General features: G+C 36.0%; 2 pseudogenes; both read left to right on the top strand.

Annotated features, from left to right (window-relative positions):
• On the top strand, positions 2,269 to 4,891 carry LOC104714268 (annotated as a pseudogene).
• The window catches only part of LOC104715988, a 4,554-nt pseudogene continuing 2,202 nt past the window's right edge, over positions 5,673 to 8,024 (top strand).

Raw genomic sequence — 8,024 nt, 5'->3', positions numbered from 1 at the left:
TCAGTGAATGAACTGGACCCCTCTTCAAAATTGACACCTTTCACAGCTCTAAAACACCTTCCGAGGGGTCAAGAGATGATCAACCCGATTATTCATATTCATGCAATTAAGCAATTTAACTTTAGTTATTAATGTTATAGAGACATATATATATATATGTCAGCAGCTATTTTTATTATATCCTAGTCACATTGGTAAATGGCAGGTGAAAACAATTTTATCAAAAGCCACATGTTCATTTAGGATTATATTTTGATTTGCCCATATAGAAGATTTGTGACATACCCGTGCAGTCGGTCGTGCTAGCCGAGGCAAGCTTAGCCATTTTAATAGATGTGTATTTTGTTATTTTAACACCGCAAAAAAACAGATGAGAAATGCAAATTCAACTTGTGGGCGTTTCTATCTCCGGAGACTTTTGGGGCACACTTCCACTAGTACAATAATGGGTGAGAAACAAAAACTCAAAGGTACTCATGTGAGTATGTCATGTGACATGTTTCTATGTTCTACGTACGTAAACCTAACCAAAATAAAGGCGACTGGATCGATTTAGGTAAGGAAAAAAACGTAGGGTGTTATGGCGTGTTTCTATGTTCTCTGTGTTACTTGTGTTTATGGCGTGTAACTTTCTACACCTTACAACTTATTTGATTAATTGGGAGGTATATATTTGGAAAAACGCAACTATTTACCTTACAAATAGTAAGTAACTAGGAGATATTTTTCCTGAGCAGTTCACAACTTCCATGTAACTCGCTATATTATATTGAGCTGCATGGAATTAGAAGCGAGTACGTGGAAGCAGAAACGTTTGAAAGCGGAGAAACGTATTTTCAAAAAAATAAAATAGAGAAAGCAGGTACGCATTAGATCACGCTATACATATTATATATATATATATATATATATTACTATTATTTATAAAGAGTTTCTTAAATATGTCAAATTTAAATATTAATATCTTAAATTAGACAAATAAAAAATATATAGTGATGTACACTATACTAGATTTTAACCCGCGGTACACTGCGGACATATAATTTTTATTATAATTTATATTTATGTTGTATCTATTTGTTAATTATTGGATGTTTTGTAAATAGAAAAATAACTAAATTTTTTGATTGTTATAGGGATAAATGTTTATATTATTTTTTTAACCCGCAATACACTTCATGACCATTTGTTTGTTATATTTAGTTTATTTTGTTTAGTATTTCAGATTCTATTTTGATTTTTAGTTATTATAACAAAAAATAAGAGATCTAAATACATAATAAGTAATTTATATGCTGTGATTAAGTCACATTTTCCCTAATTATTTAATTATTTTACACAATCTTAGTTAAATTAACTTGATTTTATGTCAAATATTATAATATTAGTAGTGTTGATAAATAATTAAATGAGGATTTAACCCGTGTTAACACAAAATTTAATAATATTTTACTAACTCCAACATGTCCTCTTTATAACCCATCTACTATATAACCACATTATATAGTATTTGAAACATTTTTAAATTTTACATATTCGTAATAATTAAAATTTTTATTAAGTTTATATATGTTAATTATAATATTTAAATAAATGTCAATCGAAGTTTTTCTTACGTTAAGAATCAAAGCTTACAGGTTTTGGAAAACAAAATGAGAATCAAATTATTGTTTTCTTTATTTGTAAAAGATTCAGATATATAATATCTTCAAAAACACAACAGAATGTGTGGGTAATATATGATAGTTTCTATTTCCATATTGGTTGTTATTATTTATTTAGTTGGAATGATAGTAAAATATTTAAAAAACAAAATCTGTAATAATGTTAGTTTTGGAATTTTTTTAAGGGTTAATGTTGTAAATAACTTTTTAAATAAACAAAACTAAAAGAACATAACACAAAATGTACTTAAAAATGTTAAACTACAAGTTGTATTATAAAATACATATGTTCGATAAATAAAAGACCCATGCAAAAACAAAGAACAAAGGAAATATAGATACAAACATCTAAGCTAAACTGAAATTAAAATTATTATTTTTATAAATCTATATATAAATTATGGCACATTTCCATCTTCATTTTCAGTTGGGCTCGTGATAGGTTTTTTTTTGTTATTGTTGGGCTCATTAAGAGCTGTTATTTTTGTTATTTTATGTTTATTAAATTGTTAATTGGTGAAAGAAAGAAACAAATAAGCCACGTGTAACTTGTCAACCCTAATTGCTTCTTCTTATTTCATTTCTTCTTGCAACCAGCCGCACTTGACCAAGGAGTGTATTCTTTGCATTAAACTAACAATATTTTTCAGTAAACGCGATTGCTTCCAAATCCGAGTCGCCGCTTCTTCTGCGTTTCCAAAAATTCAAATTTTCAGGAAACGCGATTCCGGACGTTTCGGGTTCCGCTCCCTATTCTGAAGCGAGAATCGACGCTTCCGTGCAACGTAGGTCACTTCACAAACATAAAGATGAGCTCTAGTAACAGTTGTTCTCTTTTGATTCTCTTCTCTATGCTACATTTCTTGATCCTTGATTCAGCTGCTCTCACTTCTTTGGAAACTTGTAAAAACCACTGTGGAGAAATCGAGATCCCGTACCCATTTGGAATCGAAAAGGGTTGCTACCTCGACAAAGGGTACGAGATTGAATGCAAAAATGTTTCCGGAAAGGAGATTCCATTCCTTTCTGTTAGCAGCAAAGAGGTTGTACAAATCTCTCTCCCTAGACAACATGATGATGATATGTCCATTTCACATGCGTCACTTCACATCAAAAGTCCTGTTACTTCCAGCAATAAACAAGCATTTGGATTGCTTTTGAATTCGACGGGCCAGCGAAATTCCCCGTGGTTACATGCTAAACAGTATGCTTCCTTAGAGGTTGAATGGTCCTTCCGAACGACGAATGCTTCACTCATTACCTCCTTAGGCTGCAGCCAGAGTAACAAGTTACAGTACACTTGCAGCCAGAGTAACAAGTTACAGTACACTGGCGAAGTTTTATCCTTTCAAAATTCAAGCTGCACATGCCACAATAAAACTGACTTTGGTATCATTTATGCAAGTTGTTGGTGCACGAAGGGTTATAGAGGTAATCCATACCTCTTGGATGGATGCAAAGGTAAGGAACTTTTCTTTTGTCATGATCTAACATTAATGTTCATCTTTTTTGTTTCCCCTGTTCCCTTTTTTCAAATTATATAACTGAGAGATTGCATCTCTTTAATTTCGTTATTTTACTTATTTAGATATCAACGAATGCAAAGAGTACAATAGTGAAGGCGATCCTATATACTGTGGTGGGGAATTCCTTTGTGAGAATTTCAAAGGAGGCTATAGTTGCATCTACTATGATCGTTTTGGTCTACTAGCTTCGCTTGGTATATGTAGGTCACTGAAGTTCTTTAGTGTAATATATTTTGTTATTTATTAATCTCGGGTGATAATGAACACACAGACTATCACGAAAGTACCAAAGTGTGATTTTTCTCACTCTTCTTTATGTGATTTGCTTTGCAGTCGGGGTACTCCTTATTGTTGTAGGCGTGTTGATGTTACTTGGAGTATGTGTGTGGTTATACATGTGTATTAGAAGGCGAAAGCGCATCAATCGCAAAAAGAATTTCTTCAGACGTAATGGAGGTCTATTGTTGCAACAACAGCTAACTTCAACGGAAGACACCGTGGAGAGGACAAAAGTATTTACTTCGAGGGAGCTGGAGAAAGCTACCGAAAACTTCAGTGAAAACAGAGTTCTTGGACAAGGTGGTCAAGGTACAGTTTACAAGGGTATGTTAGTCGATGGTAGCATTGTGGCAGTAAAAAAATCTAAAGTCGTGGACGAAGACAAGTTAGGAGAATTCATAAACGAGGTCGTCGTTCTTTCGCATATCAACCACAGAAACATCGTGAAGCTCTTAGGATGTTGCCTTGAGACGGAAGTGCCTCTTCTAGTGTACGAGTTTATTTCCAATGGAAATCTTTTCGAGCATCTCCATGACGTATCATCTGATTACACGATGGCCACTTGGGAAGTGCGTTTGCGAATGGCTATAGAGATTGCAGGAGCTCTTTCATACCTACACTCAGCCGCATCGGCTCCCATTTATCACAGAGACATCAAATCTACAAACATAATGTTGGACGAGAAATATCGAGTTAAGGTGTCCGATTTTGGTACTTCAAGAACCGTAACTGAGGATCATACCCATCTTACAACACTTGTTTCAGGTACTGCGGGATATCTAGATCCCGAATATTTCCAGTCAAGTCAATTCACTGATAAGAGTGATGTCTACAGCTTCGGAGTTGTGTTGGTGGAGCTCATCACAGGAGAAAAACCAATTTCTTACACCCGACCTCAAGAAAACAGAACATTGGCAACTTATTTCAATATTTCAGTGAAGGAAAACAAAGTCGTAGATATCATCGATGCCCGAATCAGAGATGACTGCAAGCTGGAACAAGTCATGGCGGTAGCACAAGTTGCAAGAAGGTGTCTGAATCTGAAGAGGAAAAAACGACCAAGCATGAGGCAAGTGTCTATGGAATTGGAAATGATTCGTTCGTCTCCTCGAGACATGCAACCACTTGTGTATGTTAGTGAAAACGAGGAAGATCAGAAAGAGGAAGAAGCCTTGGAATTGAAAATACGGGTGGAATCAGGGAAAAACGTGAATTTACCGCACCTGCAGCGTCGCAACACAACGTTGCTGCATCATCTTCATCGTGGTCATATGTTGAACCATTGTTTTCTTGTCAGACACGTAAAACCCCAACCTCGCAGATGACTGTATAGTCTCTGCTTTTACGTTCAGTTGTTTTCTGTTTGTTATAATTATTTCTATAAATGTTGTCAAGTGTATAGTGACAAATCTCGTTTGTATAATCCACTCTGTATCACTTCCGAACAGAAAACGTAAGAATAGTTTCATATATATTATATAAGATATATATATAGTTTTTGAATGAATGTTTATACTGAAACCAAAAAAAGTCCTTGGTACATTATATGCATCCTTGTTTTGACTGAAAACTGAGAATAACTAAATTGAAAACACTAAACGTGTTATCTTAAATCTCTCGATTGTTTTACATGAATTCAAATTTTGATCGTATAAAGTTTTTTTTTGGCAATAATTACTAGAGAAACGTATATTTCACAAGTTTTTGTTCGCTGCACATGGGTCCTCATATATGTATGTCAGTATGTTTACATGTCCAAAGCATAGACTAATCATTGAAAAATATTTACTCATACAAATCTCTTAACTAAACTTTTCATAACCTGACAAAAAAAAAAGACTTTTAATTTCCTATGTTCCTACATTTTATCAGCCACGTTTTTATCCATAATGGGATTGTGACAGCTATATCCACGTTTTCAACCTCGCGACCTAAACCAGTCAATGTTCCCGAAAATATCTTGCAATAGCATGCAAGAATCTTAATGTATATTTTTCTTTTCTCGTAAATTAACGGAGGAGAATCATATATTGAAATTCAAACATGGAGAATGCACGTCACTAACATGCTTTCAGTAGGCCTACAAAAGTAAGACTCTATTGATTTGAGCGTAAAACAGAGAAGCGAAAATTCAAAGACGAAGAAGACTACTTATTGCTGTGACCAACTAGGCAACTAATCAAACACAATAATCTTTCTCCTCTGCTCTTCCTTACAAAACCCGTCTCTGCTTTTAGGTTTTTTGCTTGAGCAGATCGTAAACATGAGCTCTAAAAATAGTTGCTCTCTTTTGATTCTCTTGTCTCTCCTGCTGATCCTCGATCTCACCGTTGCTCGCTCTTGTCCTGAGAAATGTGGAGGAGTCAACATCCCCTACCCATTTGGAATCGGAAAGGGTTGCTATCTCGAGAAATGGTACGAAATTATATGTGTTAACAACTCTGTTCCTTTTCTTTCCATAATTAACAAGGAAGTTGTGAGTATCTCTTTTTCGGATCCGTCTAGCCACTACTCTGCCTTAGGGTACGGATCAATTCGTGTAAAAAACCCTATAACTTCAAAGGGATGCTCAAGTGGCGGAGAAGAGCTTGGAGTTGGATCACTTTTGAATTTGACAGGTTACCCTTTTTACGTTGGCGATAATAATGTGCTCATAGCGGTTGGCTGCAACAACACGGCATCGTTGACAAATGTCGAGCCAAGCATTGTGGGGTGCCAGTCTACTTGCAGCACAAAACAACATATGCCGATGAATGATTATCTCGCGGGAGTCTACTGTAATAATAGGAATCGCGAGTACCGCGGGTCCGAGTTTTGTAATAAAATTTCCATTATGAATGATACAAGCTGCCTCGGTATTGGATGATACGACGAATGATTTGCCGTATGGATGAACCATCGTAGGTCAACCGTAACATATCCTTTAGCATAAAGGCTCTGCGGGTCAGATCCATTTGACAAAAAGTATTCCTGGTCAGTTAAGAAGGCCACTTTGCATCCCCTCGATAGCGTGTTGTTATCATCTATTTCCACACCAACAATCTGTTGATACATATCGGGCATGCTGCAAGGCAAAGGCTCTCTAGGATGCGTAAGTGTAGACCAGTACCAAATTCGAAAATATTACGGTCAGGAATACGGAATAGGTTGCCTTTGCGACTCTATATTTTCAAGCTATGCCTATGCAACATGTTCTTGCTCTCGTGGTTACGAGGGCAACCCATATATACCTGGCGAATGCAAAGGTATATAATTAATTAAGTTATTGTGCTTATAGATCTATATTCTTATCCTAGTTTTCGATGCAAGTGAGACCACTGTTTAATAACATTTTCATATATATGTTTTAAAAAAACCAGATATTAATGAATGCCTAAGAGGCATTGTTGGAGAAGAACACGTCTGTTCGGGAGGCAAGTGTGTCAATTTGCAGGGAGGTTATAGGTGTTCGAACACAAATAATCGACCACTTGCTATAGGTAAATCATGCAAATTTCTATCTCAACTACTTTCGCATACATCTGAAGGTTTTTTTTTTATAATAGTGATTAGTAGATTGTTTTTCATTTTTCTTTTGTGGACTTGTAGGGATTGGCACGAGTTTCGGCTCATTGATCTTCGTTGGTGGAATATATTTGTTATACAAATTTATTAGAAGACAAAGGAGGTTAAACCGAAAGAAGAAATTCTTTAAGCGTAATGGTGGTTTATTGTTGCAACAACAATTGATTTCAACCGAAGGCAACGTCGACAATACAAGAGTGTTCAACTCAAAAGAGTTGGAAAAAGCCACCGAAAACTTTAGCTTAAACAGAATCCTAGGCGAAGGTGGTCAAGGTACAGTGTACAAGGGAATGCTTGCCGACGGCAGAATCGTAGCAGTGAAGAAATCCAAAGTCGTGGACGAAGACAAACTAGAAGAGTTCATCAACGAAGTTGTCATTCTCTCACAAATCAATCACAGGAACATCGTAAAACTATTGGGGTGTTGCCTTGAGACGGATGTCCCTATTCTCGTCTACGAATTCATTCCTAATGGTAATCTTTTTGAGCATCTTCATGATGATTCTGATGATTACACGATGACTACTTGGGAAGTGCGTCTTCGCATTGCTTTAGATATTGCTGGAGCTCTTTCTTACTTGCACTCAGCTGCATCATCTCCAATCTATCATAGAGACATCAAATCTACAAACATAATGTTAGATGAGAAATATCGAGCCAAAGTGTCTGATTTTGGCACTTCAAGAACAGTGACCGTGGATCATACCCACCTCACGACAGTTGTTTCAGGCACGGTGGGATATATGGATCCAGAGTATTTCCAATCGAGCCAATTCACAGAAAAAAGTGATGTGTATAGCTTCGGAGTCGTGCTAGCGGAGCTAATCACCGGAGAGAAATCTATTTCTTTTGTGCGATCTCAAGCAAATAGGACTCTCTCAACATATTTTACGCTTGCAGTGAAAGAGAACAAACTCTCTGACATTATTGATGCTCGAATAAAAGATGGTTGTAAGATTAATCAAGTGATAGCAGCAGCAAAAATTGCAAC

Source organism: Camelina sativa, chromosome 9 (genome assembly GCF_000633955.1).
Source record: "Camelina sativa cultivar DH55 chromosome 9, Cs, whole genome shotgun sequence".
Classification (NCBI taxonomy): Eukaryota; Viridiplantae; Streptophyta; class Magnoliopsida; order Brassicales; family Brassicaceae; genus Camelina; species Camelina sativa.
This window is presented reverse-complemented; position numbering and strand designations above follow the sequence as displayed.